General features: G+C 41.1%; 1 pseudogene; it reads right to left on the bottom strand.

Annotated features, from left to right (window-relative positions):
• Positions 1-587: 587 nt before the first annotated feature.
• Positions 588-23508, bottom strand: part of LOC138267164 (extracellular calcium-sensing receptor-like) — a 43949-nt pseudogene continuing 21028 nt past the window's right edge.

Below are 23508 nucleotides of genomic sequence, written 5' to 3' on the forward strand. Positions count from 1 at the left end.
AATTCAATATACTTATTAGCCTTCAAAAACAATTTTAGAAAATAATGTTTACAAAAATAGCATTCTGTCCATCCTTAGTTTAATTTCTCTGATGACAAAGTTGAAAATTGACACTTACACAGCACACCAGCTCTAGAATTGAATATGCATATTACCCTTCAAACATGATTTTAGATAAGAGTGTTTATGAAAACAGCATTCTGTCCATCATTAGTTTCTTTTTTCTGATAAGAAAGTTGAAAATCAGTGCTAAGGGTTTAGTTTATCCTGCGATCTCAGGATATGCTACCATTGTAAGAAGTTTTTTTAACTTCAAATGTTTGCACATTGTTAAACAAGACAAATTGTACACTATTGCCTGTTTTCTGCAATTCAAGCTATTGATCACTGAGGCATTTATTTCTTCACATTATCCACATTGCTTTTATATTGTACATTTATTTAAAGAGTGGAGATGTCTGATGATGTCTGTATATTTGTTCTCTGAAATCATCAAGGCAGGCACAGGTGTGCATACAGCAGATACCCAAGGTAGATTCATGTCCAATTTCAAAGTAGAACTCTTCCGGAGTCCCAGAATCTGTAAACTAGTTGGCATGTCCTTTTTGTCTTCTCATTAGATGGTCCTTTGAGTTCAGTTCTGGTTTCATCAGAATAAGATAACACTTTGGTAACAATATACAGGATACCAAAGCCAAACTGGAAGCCAAGATGGCAAAAACCTCCATAGCTACCATATACTTGCCCTTGGTGCTGAGATAAGCTGGGATGAATGAAAGCCAGACACTGAGGAAGGCGAGCATGCTAAAGGTTATAAACTTAGCCTCATTGAAGCTGTCAGGCAGTTTTCGAGCTAGGAAGGCCACAATGAAACTGGCGGCAGCCAGGATTCCAAGATAAACCAGCATCAAGGGAGAACCTCATTACATTCCACAATAATTTTTCCAGGTTGGGCAAAGATATTATATACTGAGAAAGGAGGAGATATAATTAACTATGACATACAAAGAAGGGACTGGTTAAGTGTACAGACACTAGTTAGGATGTATGAAAATTTGGGTCCCACCCACCTCCTTAAGTTACTGTTGGGTTTGGTTGCATTGAAGGCGATGACCACCATGATGGTTTTGGCCAAAATGCAAGAGACGCAAAGAGCAAATGTGATCCCGAAGGCTGCTTGTCAGAGGAGGCACTTCTCTGGAGTAGGATAACCAATGAAAATCAAAGAGCAGAGAAAGCATAAGGTGAGAGTCAGAAGCAGGAGGTAGCTGAGCGGGCGGTTGTTCGCTTTGACGATTGGAGTGTTTTTGTGCAGTATGAAGAGTCCCGGTATGGCAAGTGGGAGCAAAGACATTACAAGGCAAATTCCTATCAGGGTAGCTCCAAGAGATTCTTTGTAGGCGAGATATTCCTCAACCTTATTGATGCACTTTTCTTGACTCTCGTCAGGCCACTGATCCCATGGACATTTCAAGCAAGTCACTGAGTCTGGTGGAGAAGATATGAATGCATTTCCAGATTTAATTAACAGTCTACTTTACCATGACATTACAAATGCTGTTGAAATACAGCATTGTACTCTACACTGATAGCAACTCTTAGAAATCAGGGGCCAGATTTATCAATAGTTGATGCAGCCCAATGCAGCAACATAACTTCCTGCACTGCGACAAATGGAGAGGGCAGGAATGTGCCATATTTGCGGGATGCATTCCCGTTCTGTCACTATGCAGGTGCACTATGTGCTGCCTATCACCAAAGCAGGCACCTTTGAGGAATAACGCAAGGGTGCTTGCATTGCAGGCAAGATTGTTTTTGTTCAGAAAAAGACATCTTCCTGCACATAAACATTCACACAGAATGGGAAGGCAGACACACACTTTTGACACAATCGAAGGTTTACTTGTTTCTGGTAAACATAGGAAAACACCAAAAAGGATGGGTGGGTGTTTGGGAACATGTAACTTCTTTCCAATGCAGACTCAGGCACAGCAGTGACTTGCGCCGCATTGCGCTACTCGAGGTTTATCGAGCCACGCAGGGCCACACAAGGTGCCTTTCCGTGGCTTGGTAAATCTGACTTAAGGATTTTATTGCCCTTATGCCACCTTGCATGACTCAAATGCAACACAATCCTTTGATAAATCTGGCCCCATATATCCATGACACATGCAGAGCTGATGATCACTTACCAGTCTGGTTAGAGATTTCTCCCAGAGGACATGGAACACAGAGAAAGCAGCAGGTAGGTTCATCTTCTATAACAGCTTTCCTAAATCCAGGCATACAGCTTTGAGTACACACAGAGTCAGGGATCTAAAAATATTAAAATGTTAAGTGGGTTATATCATATTTTTTAATACATTGGCTCTGAATTCCTAAATATCTGTCAGAACGATCTCAGCATTACATTCCAACTAGACCCTTGCAATCATGTGCCTTCATCCGGTGCTTATTTGTTCCAGATTCTTAGGATCAGAAGTTACAGAATGGGAGGGCACTACTTTTCCTTCCTGGTTGACAAAGCCTGGAGTCACCTTACTTCGCCACATTAGTCCTTGTTCTGTTAGTACTGGGAGATTCCTTGGAGGATCAGTCACGCTTTAGAAATTGCCTCAATCAGAAAATGGGTCCGCCCAGAATGGCCCTCTGTTGACATCTTAGTATGATCTGCAGGTCACATGTCTGAATCCAACATGGGAAATTATTCCTTCAAACTTCATCTATTGGGCCGTATTACAATGGGTAAAATATGATATTTAAAGTTCACAGAAATGGTAAATCTTTGTCCTGATTTCCTAGTTAAAAAGACATTTTTATTATAATGCTGAATTAGCATTGGGATCATTTAAATCCCATTCAAAGTCACAGGCTGGATTTTATAAGTCTTTCTACTAAATGCCTTTCTTAGGGCCTTATTACGAGCTGTGGCAGTCCGACCACTGCATCCCTGGTGGTCCAAACGCCAGATTACGATCCTGGTGGTCAGAACAACAGGAGACCACTGCCACTACCAGGATGAGAGATCCCACCAGGTCAATTAAGGGATCCTAAAAAGCTTTCAGAGTTGTCTCAGAGTAGTAGCAAGTTAGATAAAACAAAGATGACTAAATCTTAAATGAGAGAAATCTGAAATACTGTTCTTCAGCAACACCCTATTGCCATGAGTGTATAGCTGGTGGGCAAAGAAACTGAGCAAGTCTATCACCCTTTCTGCTACAGTCAGGAATTTCAGAGTCAAATATGGTAGCAGCTCTGGTTTTGACCATGAATCCAAGCTATTGCGGCCACCTGTTCTCTTTATTAAGATCAGTAAAGAAAAGTCTACATTTGGTCCCTGATCTTACACGTAGAGCAATAGTGCACTCATTGATCACCTCCAGATTGGATTACCCAAATTAGCTATATGTAGGGTTGTCCGCAGTTTTGAAAAGTAGGCTGCAGAAGGTCCAGAATGAGGCTGCCAGGTTAATTCTTAATGTCCCACGATGGCAATCAATCTTTTCCAATTTGAAACAACTGCATTGACTCCCAGCAGAAAATCAAATTCAGTTCAAGGTCCAGGTGATGACACATAAAGCAGTCCACAAATAGGACCCTGTTATCTTAGTGATAGGGTTCTGCCTACATGCCAAAAAGATCTCTTTGTTCAGCAAATCAGGACTTTCTGACAATCCCTAGGATCCAAACTTCTAGAAAGTGTGGTTGCTCTTTTTCACTCCTGCCAGTTAAACTCGGGAATTAGCTTCCCACTGAGTTCAGGAAGACCACTTCTGAGACTAATTTTAAAACATAGCTGAAAATGTTTCTTTTCCGATACGTGTGAGCTGTGAAAGGTTTCGTAAAGCATTGCCTGAACGCTTCTATTGAGGTAGGACACTTCTATTGCGGCAGGTGTGCTCTGTATAGGTTGCATTAATTAATTTATTCATTTATTGCCTGTATACAGGTGAATCCCAACCCCCACCTCCTCCTTAAAGTTACTTAGTAGTTCCATATAAAAGTTGGACAGCATGGGTTGGAGAATAGAGTCCTGAGGTACTCCATATATCACTTGTAAATATAAGGTAGACATTTAAAAAAAAAAATTAAAACTGCAAACTGTGTCGACCAAGGAAACAATGTAGACAAATAGTTTCCAACTACTCTGCTTTTTTCTTTGGGACTATATGAGAGGTGTGAATGCGCAATCTTTCTTTGACGTTTCCCGTTGCTAGACGAAATCCAATCACGGACCTGAACTCTGCAGCCCATGCAGGATTCATTGATAGTGATGAGCTATTTGTGGTCATTAACGTGGAATGCCACTGATAAATCTAGGACGATAAGAAGGCAGTCATGGCCATTTTCCATCATGCAGTGATTGTCTTTCAGGATTTTAAGTCTAACAGTCTCTGTCCAGTGTGGAAGCTAGATTGGAATGGTGCTAGAAGCTTGTGTTGATCAATGGGTGTAGCAACTTTGTTAGCAACACATTTCTCAATAACTTTGCACATCCATTGTAGACTAACTGCGTGACAGTAGATACAAGTTAGGTTGGATCATCCTGTGCTTTTTGTCTAGAAGTGTAGGGATTTTTCAAGTCTGGAACGATGTTAGGAATGATGCTCTTGTCAAAGGAAACATTCATAGATTGATGGATAGATTAAATTTGTTAATGATGGTAGAAGTTGAAATGATATCAGCATGAAAGGGAATAGGCTGAATTTATTTGATCATCATATTCAGCTGATCGCCTATATCCGATTAAAGTTGAACATATATTATATGCTAATGGTAGAAGATAGTTGTCTTTCTGAGGAATGTCTGAAGAGCAGATGGAGATGGAATTCCAGATTTTGATAATTGTGCTTGAGAAGAGGTCTTGTGCATTGAGTAGGTCCTGGTCAATGAAATGCCTGAAAGATTTTTGTGTGAAAGTTGGTGAAAGGTGCGAGTGTCTCGAGTTTAGCTGTGTCCATTCCAAGGGCATAAGCAGTGCAGTGGCTGTCCTGTGGCCCATGCACTGTGTTTCCACAAGCGTTTCCCTGGTGGGGTCCCTGCCATGGAAAGGCTGGCGTAAACAGGAGTCGCGATCAGCACGCACACACAAGGAAAGACTTTTACTGTGCAATCTGTAGTTTTGTTTTCAAAGTACGATATGCCCAGTTTCAATGCTCACCGTGAAGAGGGAGTCACTTCGTCCTTTGTTAATGACACTTGCACTCTCATCAGGGAAAAATACTAATTTTTCCTTTGTCCACTATGAGCTCAATTCAATTCTCAACAGATGTTCTAATGGTGACATTGCCCTTACATGTAGAGAATTTACAGGATTTAGTTATTCCCCCTCCTTATGGGGAGTCACCTGCTGCATCGGTACATAATTGCAAGGAAGATTAATTAACAACTGTTATTGTCCACAAATGTGAGCAATAAAACAAATCATTGGAATATTGAAAGCTCCACTTGAAACAGACAAGTGACAAAGTCAATTGTGGTTCAGACAGTCCTTCTGTTAAAACATTTTAGGGCTTCTTTTTCTGTTTGGTTTTACTCAATTTATAACATTCTCACTGAATGGGTGAAATCCCTATTAGTACTGTAGTGCTTCTGTTCTGTGCTTTGGTTGGTTATTGAGTTCTTCATCACCCCAACGTGCCCTAACCTGCAGGACGCTCCTATCAGGGAGAGAGCACCAGCCCTTAATAGATGTTTCCAGTGCTCATGGGATTAGAAAGTGAACTTTAGCACCAAAAATTATATATTAATATTTTGGGAAAAATATCCCCTGCCTTGTATTAATATCTGTAGCAGAAATGCAGGTGATAATGCAGGGCTTTCTACAACGGATTTAAAGAAAAATGCAACTTTGAGTCAGGTAACTCAAACAACACTGACTACAGCATTACTCTGTCCATGTGTACTATAACAAGTACTTAATTTGACCCGATGTTTGGGAACTGGCAAATTCTTTTCATGAGATATTTACTGAGCTCAAAATAGAGAAAAAAAAACAGAGAGGAAACACAGGGAAAGAGAAGGATAGCAAAACCATTACAACCTGGCTGATTACAACTCCCCATACCACCAGACTTTCCATGGCGGTCTGACCCAGTCTGGCAGTAAGGGTGTGTAGTGCGCCCCCTGCCCAGCACCCTCAACATGTGCACTGTCTACCTTGCAGACAGTGTGCATTCCGAGGGTGCTCATAAGCCCCCTCTGTGCTACATTTTAGGACCAGATTCCCTTAAGGGAGCAGAGACCCGTACCGTAGCACTGTTCCTGCCGGCCTGACCCGCGGGAATGCTCTATTACAACGTTCTTGCCGGTCAACCTGGTGGCAAGTTTGTAATAGGGCGGGAGGTGTCACCGGCATGGCGGAGGCATCACCCCAGCGGCTTTGGTCATCCCATGGTGCGACCACCAATGTCGTAAGTGGGGCTCAAGACTCTAGGATGAATACTGAAGCTCAAGCTGGGCTTGAGCCTCCAATAATAATCATGGCTTCTCTGTATTCTGTAGCAGTATTTTAGGTTCTCTGGGGACACATTTTACCTTGACAGATGAGAAACATTTGAAAGCATTATCCAAAAGTCTATATCACCTATTATTGACAGTAGACCACATTGTTGTTTTCAGTGGAGTTATAGAAAACACTATTGCCGGGATTATTTTTCCTCACTAGCTTGAGGATACAGATCTAATTCCTGTGACTTGAAAAAGAGAAAAGAATCAGAGGAAAAGAAACTACAAGTGCTATGGAGAAAAGAAACAGCATGAGGTTTTCATCGGCACGTTCCTCAATCCCTGAGAGTCTCGGACCAGTCAAGGTCAGGTGAAGAAAATAAGGCTCATTCAGAGAAACAAACAGTACATTTTTCACTCCAGACGTTATACAGATTCTATTTGCAGGATTGCCAGTTTGGAGTCCCAACAGAGGGGCCTGATATCAACATCCCATGCCCTCCCAAAGGCGGTAATATTATCAGTTCTCAATCGCATCTTCAGGATCGGCATGCTTATCACTCCTGGATGATTAAAACATTTCTGAATCCATATGAGTTTCTTACCAATTGGAAGTAGTGTCAAGTGTCTGCATCCTAGGATCTAGTGTTTATAGCAACAAGGTTGAGGAAATAGCTGGACATGTTTTTCCTTCCCACTCAGCCATGACCATTTTCAACTGCTTTCATCCATTTTAATTAACCATACACTAGCAAATCTGTTGCAAAGAAAACAGGGTGCCATGGCATCACGTACCCTTCTTATTCTTTTGTCCTATGTCCTATCCTGTTCATGCAAAGGGACTTAAACTAAAAAGGTCAGACAGAGAGAGTCAAATAGTGTATGATGAAGCAAAAGATCAGAAAGAAAACACAAAGAGGAGAGAAAAAGAAAGAAAGACTTATAAGAAGGGAAGATTAAAAGGAAAAATGATAAAAGGAAGAAAGGGTGAAAGCTAAGGTGCAAGGAAAGATCTTTGCTGCTAGCCGAGGCTCATAATATGGGGCTTGTAATTGGCACCCTTTATTGCCCAACGAAAAGGACATTAAGGCTATTACCGATGCCCTCTTCTCTTGGTAAAAAAAAAAAAAAAAAGAGACACACTGATTGAACCACAATACTGAGCTGTCACTCAATGAGTAATAATTGACAATAAGTAATGGTAAAGGAACACATTTCCTGCTGATCTTCCTGCGATCGTGTGACATCTCGTCTAACTGAAAAAAGCAATCCAGACCATAAAAATATTCACAATTAATTTTAAAACTTACGTGAGAGCCCTGTGAAGGCCAAATAACGGCACTGACGTTGATGATGAGATTCCTACCCCGAGGGGCACTATGATCATATCTTCCAACTGTTACCTGGCTGATGCGGCCAGCAGGGCCGCTCTGCCAGTTTATGATGTCATACTGAGCAGGAACTTCACCATTCCGATTAAAAATCACTTCTCCACCGCCTTTATTTTCAAATCGCACTTTCTTAATATAATGAATGAGCTACATTACAAATAAAAACATATTTGGATTGACTAAGTAACTTGTATGACGTGACATTTCAAAGCGTAATACAAGCTCATAAAGATGAACATACAATTATTCTAGCATCAGTTACTCAATAATCAGTCATGCTATAATATACAACTTTGCCCATGTACTTTTTTTGGAACTTCAGCTCATATTGTTCCACTAGTGATTTGGAAAATACATCCTTATTATGCAATGCCATATACATTTCGTGCATGAGCAAGCACACACTGTAGCTAACCTCGCAGACTGATAAAGTGCCACAGAAAGCCAATAGCTTCAACGTTGTCTATCACCTTCAGAGGTTGGGCCACAAAACATGTTTACTTCAGCTCTTACATGCGTTTGGTAACTAACTCTGTGCTTGGAGCAAACCTGCTTTTACCATCATATTATTAAAGCAGAATTCCGGAGGTGATAATGTGTGACATGAATGTATCTACACATATACTCTGTTGAAATTGTTTGTGGTGCTGCATTATTGCACAGTGTTGTTTTGTTGTAGTGAAGTTGGTATGCTGCATTCTGTATTTACTGTTTTATTGTTTTGCACCTTGTTATGTTGTTATTGTGCTTTGTGATACCTTGTGTCGTGTTCTTATGTGATAAGTTACTTTAGAGATGTCACCAAATGCTGCTTGTCAGAAATTGGGTTACTAATTTGCGGAAGAGTAACTCCTGCTAAATTAATAATAATCTGCGTCGACCAGTTCACAGTTCTCTCAACCCTGGGAAGCTATGGCACACATTAAAAATGAAAGATGGGTCTAACCACTTGAAAATCTGGCAAAAGTGGATGTAAACCTTGCTCGCTTCTCTCTCCTCAAATTCCTACTGGCAATAAAATTGATCTAATTCAGGAAATCATGGTGGGATAAATTAATAGACTGACCAATAAAAGGCCAACTAGAAGGGAAAGTGGAATGAGTATTAAAGTATTGCACACAATAAGGAAACTTCAAGAAAGTAAGCAATACATTATTAAGGCCTCTGATAAAGGGGGCAATATAGTGATCCAAGATGGAATCAGGTATATATTAGAAGCTGAAAAACAACTCAAGATTCAACAGCATTAAACCAAGCTGAAAAGAATTCAACTAATGGTGTTGCTACTGAATATCATCATAAACCTATAAGATGGGCAGAACTGGATGTGTTTGATGAGGAAGAATATAGATATTTGAGATAGATTATCCAATGACACCAACCTTTTATTTTCTTCCTATGGAGCATAGAAATATCAAAAATCCACCAGGGTGCCCAATCATCAACCCTGTAGGTTCCTTACTGGAAAAGATTTTGAGATTTGGTGACATTTTTCTCTTTCAATATGTGACAGTACTCCTTTCTTATTTGAGAGGTTCAACTGACATATTTAAACAAAATCCATGACATACCCTGGAAGGATAATTACCTATTGGATGGATCTGATACCACATGGATGGTTGCCAACACTCTGATGGCCTAAATGCATGCAGGTATTTTATAGAGCCAGATCTGTGAGCCATATGGTACCCTCAAATATGCTGAAGTTGGTTAAATCATATTTTTTTTTATCTTCAATGGCACCCAGTACCTGCACAAGCAATGTACAGGGTTGGGCATTTATTTTGCCCCAACATATTCAAACTTGATGATGGGTTGGTGGGAAGCAGGAGACATGTGGACAGAGAAAACTCTAACTTTTCTGTAATATGTGAAACTGTAGACTCGTTTAATTGATGATCTATACAATATTTGGGACAGAGAGCCTTGAATTGGTTATTTCCTACCCAAATGATAATGAATACAAGTTTAAATGTACCCACACTATCAGTGCTAACAAAATTGACTTTATGGATAGTGAAGTGTGTATTAAAAACAACAACATCTGTACTAAAAATCATCACAATGCCACATCCTGTAGCAGCAACTTACTTGCATGCCAACTGTAGGCACCCTAAAGCTTGAAGTGGAGTCTGCCATTTGGCGAACTACTAGTGCTCAGAAATGAAAGACTTTGAAATTCAGGCCAAGGAAATGATAGCACGCTTTGCACAAAGAGATTATCCATTCGATGTTCTTCAGAATAATTTACAAAAAGCTTGTTCTAAGACACAGGAGGAATTATTAGTAACTGGAAATAAGATTTCGAAAGAGGAAAATATTGTTAGGTTCATCATGAACAACAATATCAAGCACTCTAAACTGAACAAAATCACAAGGAAGAATTGGAAAATTCAACAAATGGATGAACATCTCAGAGAAGTTCTTACTGGCCACCCTCAAATTACCTACAGGAACGTAGAATATTTGGGTGACTTATTTAACTACCTGGTGCTCCCCACAGCACGGGAGCCTCTTTTGCAAAGTGGAGTGAGTTGTGCAGGCCAGGAGTACAGTGCCCAAGTGTACCCTGTGCAGTTCAAGGTGGGGGGGAACCTGTTAACATCAGTGCCAGTGAGCGCTAGATAACCGTCTGGTGCTCCCCCCATTGTCGGAGTATCCTTTGCAGAGTGGAGTGAGCAGTGTGGGCCAGCACTACAAGGCCCAAGTGTACCCTGCGCAGTTGAAGGCGGGGGTGCCTGTTACCATCAGCGCCGATGAGCCCTATTTAACAATCTGGTGCATACCAGAGCATTGGGCACATGTATAGCAAAGCATTTCTGGGAGAAGCATAGAAGTAACCAAAAAGAATTAAGTTACTTTGGGATTAAAAATATATATAGAGAGGGTAGGCAATCATGAGTTAAAACTCAGGAGAGCAGAGTCAAGGCTAACTACGTTAATGGGAACTGAGGGTCACCTGTGCCATAACATGGAAGGGCAAAGGAAAAATGTTTGGGGGAAGACCCCTCTAAGGCTGACATGTTTAATATGCAAATGCCCCCTCCCCCCCCATTGAAAGTATGGAGCACTACCAACCTAATGGGAGTTCTCATTAGTTAGGCAGAATAAGCTGGACAAACCATCAGCGTGGTCTGACCCAGGACAATGATCCACCATGAAGTCATTTCCCTGTAGGGAGATGGACCACCTCAACAGGTTTGGATTCTCACGCTTCATCTGCATGAGCCATCTGAGTGGCCTTTGGTCTGTCTGAACCCAGAAGTGAGTCCCAAACAAGTGTGGTCTTAGCTACTTCAGTGCCCAGACTACAGAAAAGACTTCCCTTTCAATAACATTACACCTCTGTCCCCTGGGAAGCAGCCTCCTAGAGATTAAAGCTTCAGATTGGTCTAGGTACTCCTCATAGAGCTGTGATAGGAATGCCCCTATGCCATCCTCTGAGGCATCTGCTTATACAATGAATTCCTGTGAAAAGCCAGGGGCCCTGAGCACAGGGGCTGTGCATATTGCCTGTCTGAGAGTGTCAAAAGCTTTCTGTCAGTCTTCTGTCCAGATCATATTTTTGGGCTGCTTCTTGGAAGTCAGCTCAGTCAAGGGGGCACAATGTTGCCATATCCCTTGACAAACCTCCCATAATAACAAACGGGGCCAGAAAGGCCCTCACTCTAATCTGTGTTTTGTGGGGCTCCTAAGCCAGGGTAGTCTCTATTTTACCAGGAGGGGTTGCAGCCGACCCTGCCAACAAGGTATCCCAATTAGACCACAGAACCCTGACATATCTGTCACCTACTGGCCTTGATAGTCAGGCCTTCTCGTTGCAGGGCCTGAAGAACCTCCTGCAGGTGAAAGAGGTGGCCCTCCCTACTGAAGACCGCTATATCATCCAGATAAGCAGCACTGAAGGCCTCCATTCCAGCACACAAACAGAAATAATGTGAAAATACAACATAAGGATAATCCACAGCAATTTAGAAAGATGGAGTACATTTTAATAACTTATTTGACATCTAAACAACAAAAATCCAATCTGCACAACTTCAATTATGAATTTGTATAGTTTAAGTTAAAAGCTAGCACCGAAAAGAATAAAGCGCCAACTGTGGACATCTAGTCACACAAGAACGTGTCAAATTCGCAAAATATGGTCGACTGCGATGGAGAGTGGGACTAATACAATACGTGGATTGGGGGCCAAGTTGGACCGCCAACTCCTTATGAGGCCCTTAATTTGTGTTCTATTCCCTTTGAAAGCATTAAAATTCAATGTTATCATTTATGAAGTACAGATAACTATCTATTAAATGAAAATATATTGTACAATTAAATAAATATATAACACCAGAACTTTCTTTTTATTGTTTCAAGTAGCACCAATCATTGTTACATACCCATAAAAATGCAAGTCATCTATTGGCATGGTCAATGTGTATTTCACTCTGTGAATATGTTTTCTTGGTTTATAATGTCTTTAATATTGTTATTTGCTTTTGATGGTAATGCAAAGTGCTGGATTTGTTTAGTTGTATACTTTTGCATCAAAGTCCCCAGCTATCACTGGAACATAATATAAAATAAAGATGTGGGACACTGAATTCTATATAAGTTTTTGTGCGTCACAGATATATTTAAGAATGCATTTTTTTTTGTTATCGGGGACTTGGGTCACATTGCCTTTCTAGAACTTACATTAACATGCACTTCTACCATCAGGTGAAGAATCTTTTAAATCGTTGGAAGCATGAGACTGAAATTGGTGGAGAATACTTTGTTCCAACGAAATAGTTGTCACTTAGTGTGTATTGGTTCATTCAGCCTTTATGCAGCATTGTCGCATTAGAATGCTTTGTTGGTGGAATGTGCTATGTTTATTTACATTGGTGGAAGAAATAAACAATAGATTATGCTGTACTGACCCTCACCTGCTTTCATTTTGTTTCTTTTTTCATAATACTTCAGAAGTTGTTAATTCCAAAAACTTTCAAATAAGACACAAAGGATATCTCCAGTGGTTGATAGTGAGCTGACGTGTGCTATGTGATTTATCATCTTATAGGTTCTGTTGCTTCCAAAATTAATTCTGCAATGTATACATATAAAAATAATGGTCAACTGATTACCTTATTCTGTTAACATATGTTTTAAATTTCTTGACATTTAGGGCTTCATTAAGACCCTGGTGGTCTTTAGACCTCCAGGGTCACAGTAGTGGTCTGACCATTGCCAGAGCGGTGGTCTGACCACTTTGGCCGTGGTCTCACCACATTATGACCGTGGTGGTTGGGCCATAGTTAGAATGCCAGCACCGTCAATTTACCTCTACAGGAGCGGGCTTGGCAGTGCTGGTGGTCCTAATCCTCCAGGGCAGTGCTGCAAGCAGCGTTGCCCTGGGGATTACAACCCCCCCACCTCCGCAAGCTTTTACATGGTGGTAGCACCTCCATGTAACGGCTGGTGGAGATGGGGTGCAGGGGGAACTCGGAGGGGGGCCCTGCACTGGCCATGCACTATTTCCACCCCCTGATGCAGCAGGGAACTTGTAAAGGAGCCAGCGGGAAAGGGCCGCTCAGGCGCAACCTGATCGAGGGACTTTGGCGGATGGCCTTTTCAGTCCGCCAAACTTATAATGACCCCCTTAATGTCACGCCCAGTCCAGCTAAAGCTGCTTGTAAAATGGGAAGTGAAGTGTATTCCACCATACATTTATCCTGCTGCCACCACTGCACACTGCTCATTGTGGGCATTGATGGTGACAGGGCAGGGTGAGGGACAGGGAATGGTGTTGTCTTCTGAAGTGCCTTAATTTTTTTAAGTTTTCTTCCCACTGGATCTCGGTGCACTCTCACAATACATGCGCTAGGCTGGAGAAACCTCGAATGTGTACTTCCACACAGAGGAGAATCAGGGTAGAACAACGAAAGTGAAACACTATCATCAAAAACTTTTTGTTATTTTGCGTCCGTTTATTTACTAAAATTTTCTCAATTTTTCTAAATTGGTTTGGGCTTTTTGTGGTGTTGTGTTTTCACTTTATTATTGTTTGTGTGCTGCAAATATACTTAACACAGTAAATCTAAGTTAAGCCTGACTGCTTTTATGGCATGCTACCTAAAAGTTAAGCACAAGTTAATTTAGTGACTTTTGTGGTTCACCTCGACAAGGATTGTGGTAGTAAATTGAGAAGGGTTTTAATCCCCTCAACCAATAACAAAATTTCATACAACTGCCTTTGGTATTAAGACTGCACAGGAGTCTTCTAGGAGCACCAGGCTTTGAAGCAACAAGGCTCTCTTTTCCAAAGGTTAGAAGCCGTGCATAGGGTCCTTGGTGTCATTTAAATAGAACTTCATCCAATAGTGCCACCAAATCTCACGCACATCTTGGAAGAGATGGAAGTCTTGGAAAGATTTGCACTTCAGACTGTCCTGGATCACCAAATCTTGAAAAGTCTGGGCCACCTGAAGACAGCAGGAGGGCCCATGTGAATTAAAATGGGCATGCAGAGAAATGTACTAATAGGTGTCAAAGGTTTTAAATATACCCATTTCAAACCTAAGTTTCCTTGCCTATCTCACAGTGAGTGATATTCAATAATGATAGTGGTATATGTGTGTTGGAAGTCATATTTCCATTTGTGCATCATTCATTATTTTCCTACACATTCATATTTCGACACGATCCTTAAGGGAGATGAATAATTGTCTGATGTTGGTCTTTCTCAAAAACATTCCAGGGAGAAGTGTTATTCTGTATGCATTCTCACATAAGTGCACATTAACAATTTATGTAAATTGCCCATTCTTTCACTTTGCATTCATTTTAGATTCACATCACCAAGTGATATATTTCATTATTGATTACATTTAAAGTCTAAAACTATTTCAACTAAAACGTCTTATATTACCTGCCATGGCTTGAAACCAGCAATATCTTTCCAGGTTCCATTAAGGAGCTGTAGCTGTACTGCCCGTTCAGAATTTAAATCATGTAAAGCCCAAGCGGTGGCATAAACTGCATTGTAGACATTATAAGCTACTCGTAAATTAGCCACATCGTTGTAGTCATTCTGAACACTCTCCAGTCTCTCGTCTCCTGTGCACCACATTGATGCATTATCCACTGCACTTAAGTGTTTTTGACCTATCCACTGGCATCCAAAAGCTGCTTCCCAGAAAATTGGGAGAAACCCATTCTCTGTTGACCTTGACTGATGGACACTGTTGAGATGCTCTTCAAGCCCTGGCATTTCACCATTGCGGCTTGCTAACCCAATGGTGCCTACAAGAAAACCGGAGTACATCCCCATAGCTAATGGGGCAGATATAGACCAGCCTTCTGTGGCAATCCATACCTTCCCAGTCACTTTCTGCCTCATCATCTCATCTACTAAAGGACCAAGACCAGCATCACTGAAGAAGATGACAATGACATTGGCTGTTGAGCTTTTCATCACCTGTATAATATGGAAAGCATTCCTGTAGGCTTGGCTCAGAATGATATTCTCAGAGAAGGCAATACAAACACCGGCCTTGTCCAGTTCTTCCTTCAAAACATGTGCACCTTGTTGGCCATAGTCATTATCTTCTACCAGCAGACCGATCCACGTCCAGCCAAAGTGTATTAACAACTTGCCCAATCCTCTGGACTGATAGTCATCATTGGGGATGGTGCAGAAAAATGAAGGAAACTGTTTCCGGTCACTCAGGAGTGGACTTGTTGAAACGAAACTGATCTGTAAAAGAGCATAATGGAGCATCAAAAACTTGATTACTGTTAACAAGATGAACATACTTGAAATGCCTAAACAACAGATACTAGAAAAATAAATGCTTTCCAACTTAAATTGAATACATCTAGTTGTGGTTACATCCTAGAATGCCCCTATTACTGATTGAAATATGTTCCAATTTGACCCTACTTTGATTGCGTGTACTAGTCTCTTTCATTTGGACACTTGGTAGTGACTGAAAACCCTTATGTAGGAAGTTCTAACTCCTATGTTATGAGTAATATCCATCAGTGGAATTAACTCTGCCCCCAAGGATAGCAAGTTAAAGATTATTTTGCCAGACAGATTGCCCATTGGAAACCAATTTTCAATGGCTAGTGTTTTCAGACAACAGTGGATTATGCCTTTTAGCATTATAAAGGGAAGCAAGACATCACAGCATTAGCTTGTAATCCTGAAACAGTACAACATATTCAAAATGTATTTCAGGTATTCCAGTTGCCTTAAATAAGTGTGAACTAAAATGTTGTATAGATGTGTATAAGGTTAACATCTTCTCATGATTTTGCACAACTGCAAAATCTGTCAACTTTTTAGAGGTTTTTCCTGAGCAAAAATATATTTTGCAAGTGACATCCCCTTCAAAATATAAGCTTTCCATTTTTTTAAAAATTCTTTGACATCTTACGGTACAACACTGTGAAGATGCTGAAACTGAAAAAGAAAAGCTCCTGAAGTTAGCAGAAGTGAATTTCAACTTTAACGTTGGACCTCATTTAAACCCTGGGGTGCCATCTATGGTATATCTGGTGTAGCAGAGGTGCTGGATCTCTTATCTTTTTTATTAATTCATGTACCATACCCTCATAGACGGAATCTATATTCGAGAATAATTATATCCCATATGCTCCACAATTTGTACAAGGTGAATAGGACTTTCAACATTCCAATTTTCAACGTATGGCCTTTACTTCCCTGCTCTAAATAAAGTGTTTTCTCTGTCCTATATTTACCACGTGGGCCAACAGCTACCAACAGCACTGTTTATTTACAATATACATTTTTATTCTGAAAATTACCTGAGGAAACCTGTACAAGCCCAGTACTCGGGCCATGACAATAGAGCAAGAGGATCCAGCGTCACCAATGATACCCATAAGTGGGAGCATAAACTGGCAGCTAAAGTTTGGAATAGGCTGTGCTCACCCTGCGAAGAACCAAAGGGTGCCTTCAAGAGACCGCTGCATCACCCGACAGGAGTCATAGATACGGAAGCCCAGACTGGTATTTGGTAGGAAATTCGGGTTCTTGTTGATCTCAATAGCAAAAACCATGGCTTGCAGTGATTCGTAATTCTGGAGACAAACCTGAAATATTAATAGAGAGATCACTTGTTTACAGACTTTACAGTTTCTTAGTGGCTTGTGTAGCAAGTGAATGCAGCATGCATCTTCTACTTAGCGTAAAATTGGAGATAATCGATTCTGTCCATGTTGAGAGCAAAGCACTGGTTACTTTTGGGCAAGAAAACAAAAGATCCCCATAGATCACTGCATGGTCAGAACACCAATGCTCTTCACTCCTGAGCCAATCAGTACTGGCTTCCCTTCCACCACTCTACTGAGACAAAAGGACCAACCAATGTACACCAGTCTCTCAGAACTCCCCATAGGCAAATAGTCCTGAGCAGTGACAATCCTTTCTCATCAAGCCAACCAGGAAACAGCCTCCCCTGCTAGCACTCTGCTGAGATAACAGAGGCAGCAATGCCCCAGCCTACAGGTGCACTCAGAGTGCAGCGTGGGAAGAGATGTGGCATTCCTCAATGCTCAGCTGATCAAGAACCAGCCTCGCTTCACACCACTGCTCTAAAACAAAAAGGTTAACACTCACCTGGCCCACAGAAAATAATTCAGAACTCAGCAACTTCCCAACTCTCAACCCAGCTAAGGCAAAATATCTCCTGTTCTCCAAGAGTGCAAAGTAAAACTGAGCAGACATGAACTTTCATGATGTTAAGGCCCCCCAGCTCATACCCAACTCAACAAATAGCTCACTTTCAAGGAACACACAACAAAGAAAACCAATGCAGTATGGTATCAGTTCTTCCTCCAGTAAAAGTTAAGACTCTTCCTACCCAAAACAAATACTAGAGCAACAATCCACTCATTAGTCTTCTCTCCAACTTGGCAAAGGCCCCGATCCTTCCTTTGGGACCAGTGAAAATTATTTACATGCCGCATCTCACTTCATCATGAGAAATCCTTGCCCATAAAACAGACATAATTGGCTGAGAAGCTAGCAATCTCAGGTGAAGAATAAATCACTAGAAGCCAACACATCACCAGACTGTAAACGAGGAAACCCAGGGAGAAAACATAACAGGAGATAGGCCTACTTGCTCTACACACCAAGTACCGGTACCACCAGCCCCACCTGCTGCAGAAATTACCCCACCCTTTTTGCAACTCAGAAAGAAATTGAAGACACATCTCTTCATTTAACACTTTCTTCATCCTCACTAGGTACCCTTTCCCCTTCACTATTCTGTTCAGTGCCCCAATACTTCTTGGATAGCTTTAGGCCGTACATCTATAAAGTTCATAACATCTATTGCTTTACCTGTGAATTTATTCCAAATAATTAATCAGTATGCAGCCTCCAAAGGTCAATTGCTCTCTGTCCCCAATTATTTGAAAGTGAGACAAACCACCTCTGAAGCTACTGTTTCCGTTAATATATCCCAATATTTAGCAAACATGTTGCAAGACTAATGATCTGTGGCTGATGGCACCTTTACGAAAGTACAGAAAAAGAACTCACAATTAAAAAAACAAATTTGTTTAAGTAGTACTTTTTAGCAGGACTGAATTGTAAAGAAAATTGTGATCCAAGCTATATTGAAGTACAGATCTTTATATCATGCCTATTCCCCAAAGACATATTGGTGCTGGATTAGGCCAGTGCAAACCAAGAGTTAATTCTTGCAGGTGAACCTATTAGAGGCAAAGAAAGATATTGATGACCTTTTTGGCACAATTCCCCCACCATCAACAATGCAATATGAGGGGGCGTGTTCTACCTTACAACTCACAGTAATCTTTGGGGACATGTGTCCAAATGTTGCAGCCCCGGGCAAATAGGCCACCATCTACATTATGCCTGATGTTCTAAAAAATGACTAAAGAATGTTTTACATTAATGATGAACTTTCCTATCGCACCTGTGACTGGGTTCCATTATAGCGTCTTATGAGCTCCCTGTGGATGTCTAAAACAAATGTTTTGCCATAGCTGAAAAAGTAGTCTTTTTCCTGCTAGTCTTCCAGTACCTCTAGATATATTTTTCGGAGCAGTATTTGTCTGAGCTGGTGGGTCCTTGGTTTAATCACCTCCTTGGTACCTAGAACAATTGTTCACAGCCTCTAGGTATGCCATTGTTTGTATGCTTGTGCAGGGGTTCCACACGGTTTCTTGTTCCTATTATCTCCACCTCTCTGAACATTATGTTACAATAGTTGTTAGAAACGGGGTAGTCGGATTGCAATCAGATAAAGGTGCTAGTGAAGTTGTTGGCTAAGGGGAAAATTCCAAGAGAGAGAAGTTTATATTTCGCAGTCAGAGAAGGTCCCTTCCTGGCCAGACACTTTTGGTGTCTTCGCATAGTCAAGATTTCTTTGTTCACACTTAGTCACTGTTTTGTAACTCCTCCAGCAGGGAAACTGAACCAGTCAAAATAGAATTTCTCCCAGTCTCCTGCAGCTCCTCCTCCAAAATCAATCTTACTGTACTCACTGAAATATACTTATGGGAGTTCAACCAGTTCAGAGCAACACAGCCAAATCTCTTAGCTTTACGCTGGCTTCCTTGTTCCCTTTGTCAGCACACGTGAGCAAAATGGCACAATAAGCCAGCTTCCACCACCACCAGCTTCAAAAAATGCAACATCTTGTCTCCTCTGACCAGCTAAAATTAGCAACCCTTGCCGTCATAATCTCAAGCAGGCCACTGTATCCTAGCAGGAATTCCTACCTCAACATTGGTGCCGCTCGAAGCCATCTTTTATTCAACCGTCAGACTCATCTCAGAGAAAAAATGATTCATCCATATATTCCAGATTCTGAGAGACCACCAGTGGCTGACTCAAGTTCAGGTTAGACTGCATCACCTTCAAAATCTTGCACTGCAACATACCTGCATACTTAGCCAACCTCCTCATTCTGTCTAGAGCAGGGTTCTGCAAAGTCGGTCCTGGAGAGCCAGGTCCATGCCAGATTTTTAGCATATCCACATTTAGAAAAAAGATATGTCCGAAATCTTCATTATTCTAAATGTGGATATGCTAAAAATCTGGCATGGACCTGACTCTCCAGGACCGACTTTGCATAACCCTGGTCTAGAGGGAGAAGGTTATCTAGAAGCAAGACTTCCTTACATTTAAAAACACCTAAAATCACGTGTGTTTTAGCACTGAAGCAAGTCTCTGCCTCTTTATCTTCAAGACACAACCATCTTACCCTTTCTTTCAAGAAGGCATCAGATGTACTGCTTTAAAGCGTAACTTTTCAATGACTAAACAACCTTCTTGGCGGCCCCCATCAAACACCACCTTCAACACGCCATCATATTTTTCCTACTTTCACACCTGAAGAGACTATAAGACGTATCCGGAAATTTAATATTGTTGGCCTCACTGTGTTCCACTATACTGCCCCTTCCCTGCCAGCCTCTCTCACCTACTCTTGTCTCTTGGTGTTCTCTGACTTACTCATGTAAAACTTTTGGCTTCATGTAAAGCACCTTAATACTTGTCTGGCGACAAGGTACTATGTAAAAACTTTAAATAAATATAACAAATAAATGCCCCACGTTACCGGCTAGTGGTGTACAGTATAGACCGATATAGTACACATACACTCTACTACACCCATTTATACCCCCTACATAGTGCATATACACCTATACAATATATCACCCCTACACTATATTGCGGTCTCTGGAATACGTATAACATAAGGCACTATTTCTTCCATCTTTCTAATAACTCTCTCATACATAGGTCCTTTTGAGTGTTTCACCTTGTACTGCCGGAGATGTCATCCCTCTTTGCTCTGAAGCTAAACCACCAAATTGCAGTCATTCTTACTAAGATAAAGCACCAGGTACAGGATTGCCAAGAGCCAGAAGGTGTTTTGCTCTGAACATGAGATTCTATCATGGGGGGCTGTAATACCATCTCCATGAAAAGGTAGAGCACTATTTGGTCTCAAGAGGTCAACATGTTTAAAAAGGGTCCCAAATGACGTGTCCTACTAAAATGTTGCCATCTTTTTTTTTACAACTTTAGTAACAAACTTTCAGTTGTATTTGAGGCAGCAAACCCCCATGTTTAGGGTGGTTATCAACCATCAAATAGTGTATCCTTAATTCCTTAGAAAATAAAAATTATCCAAGTACTTCAGCACAACCCCTCACTAAGAAAACTTCAAGCCATTCTGCAATTAACTAAACACAATGAATACCACACGTCATGGAACATCCCATGAGCATTGCATTGCCCACAATATTTTACCATTAAATGAATCCCTAATGCATACAAATGCATTACAGAGATTTCAAAATAGCCCCATCTGGTCTCTCCTGCTATTAATTCCCCTCTCTAGGTTCACCAGCCTGTCAATTTTATATTTAAGACTGGATGACATTTTCATAATTTCCTTTGCAAAAAGTACATAAAGTGCATTTTGTGCTATTTTTAATGCAAAATGTAGCCTCGCTAAAAAATAAATAAAAAAAATGAAATTACGTGACACAAAAGGATGTTGCTCATATTCAGTCCATTGGCTGTGTTCGATTGCACCTGTTATAGGTTTATTCCCACCCTGAATCTCACTTATACTATGTGGCATAATGACATAATCTTAGGCACTTTATGTAACAACCATAATGCAAAATGCCACAGATTACACAAGATTGTGACGGGGTAAACCAAATTTCACTTAGGCCTGGTTAGGGTAAGTTGTTGAAGTGTGTGTTTGGTTCATAAACCAATGGTGGAACCACAATCAGACCATGACATATGGTTAATAAACTTCAAACTCACTTTTTTTGGTACTATATTAAAAGGATATCATCAGACATCAGTACACATTCTGTGACATACTGTGACCAAAGAATTCTTTGGTTCTACCGTTTCTTTGTGGAGATATGCTTTACTTTGTAATTGCCTCTCTCTCTCCAAGTACTCCACCACCACTAGGACCAGCTTCCACAAGTGCATGACCAGTGTCACCAACTAGATGAGGAACAACAGCCTGGAGCTCAACAGGGACAAAACCGAGATACTGATCTTCGGGAACAACAACTCCCCCCGCCTGTCCAGTACTGAGAAAAACACATACTGCTGCTTTCAACTAATTCGTGGCTTGCATCCCACTTTGCTATTGTGGTTCCTGCCCTGAACCCGCAAAAAGCTTTGCTAGTGTACCCCAATCCTATCTTGAAGAGTGTCATGCTTTTACACGTCATTGCATCCATATTCACTGCATGCTGCCCTTCTGGTTAAATCAGAGCCTGCTCTTAAAACTCCGAGCATGATTTTTATTTTATTTTTTTAACCATGTCTTCCAGTGAGTGACATTAGGGAGATCTGGACCACTGTCTGCTCTCCCACGGCCGGACACCAGGGCTTAATTTATAAATAAAAACGTGCTGATGCCCAAGGCTCTCCTCTGAAACACGCAGCTTCTAGATTTAAATGTGTGAACACGGAATACCGAGGCAGCATAATCCTTAAACCATCTTGGGCCTCTTTAATCCATGCACAGCCACTCCCTGCCCCCTCACTCTTGCAGCTTTCTTCCTTTGTGACGCTTTTCTGTCCTTCTCTTCAGCCGATTTCCCATATGCGTCTTTTGCTCGCAGTAAATTACTGATACAGAAAAATAAGTGTCGGCCCTCAAACATAAACGCTGGTGCCCCCCACCAGCAACCACCGGCTCAATTTAAACACTTTATTACAGGTTTCAAAGATGCTGTCACCCCATTTTGGGTATCAGTGATACAGCAATGGTTTTTGCAGTCACAAATCATTCATACTTTGTACAAAGGAGAGGCAAAGTCCATAACTGGAAGTCAGTACGGATTGCGCACTGTACTCTGGGAGTCGAACAGACATTTCTGAACCACAAGGTTCACTTTGGACATTGGGAGGCATTGTTTAGTGGTTAAAAAGCTTGTGATTTATCTAACTGTAGGTCTTTACACCGGTAAAATAATGTTGTTCACAGGGTCAGCTCTTCAGCGGGGCGACCGGTGACACTGCACCGGATGCTGACTCTGGGAGTCGGCGCCCTATTTGCAAATATATTATGGTTTTAAAAGTCCCTGCTTCGGAATGCCTTGCTTTCAGTAATTTTCGGGCAGCAACTAAAATGTCAAGATAACTTTGGTGATTAATGTTCTGCCTGGAGAGAGTTTGGAGTTTTCTCTAGTGGAAGTTTTAATATGTCTCCTGCAAAGAACATGTACCATGCAGATCACAAAGAGCATATAACAAATGGATCAGCGGGTCACTGCTTTTGTCAGAGAGGTCCTTTTGTTACTTACAGTTTATAAGTTAAACTCCTGATATAGAACAGTTAGCTATTAAGTGTCATCAAAGAGCTGCGTGCTTTCCTCAAGGCACACATTAGAACTATAATTTTTTCCTGTTTTTCATTATCCTAATGTTGCAAAAGGGGTTCATTTGGGTAGAAATCAATTATTTGTATTAATGAGACCCCCCAACCATGGTGTTATACTTTAAATTCTGAGTTTGTGCTTCTCCAGACCAGGCACTCCTAAACCATACAGCCTTCCAGTATGGATGACACGTGACTTGTACATCTTGTAGTGCTCTGTCTTATGTATCATTTCTTATACACTGATTTACAGAATTATG

The sequence above is a fragment of the Pleurodeles waltl genome, chromosome 12 (genome assembly GCF_031143425.1).
Source record: "Pleurodeles waltl isolate 20211129_DDA chromosome 12, aPleWal1.hap1.20221129, whole genome shotgun sequence".
NCBI lineage: Eukaryota > Metazoa > Chordata > Amphibia > Caudata > Salamandridae > Pleurodeles > Pleurodeles waltl.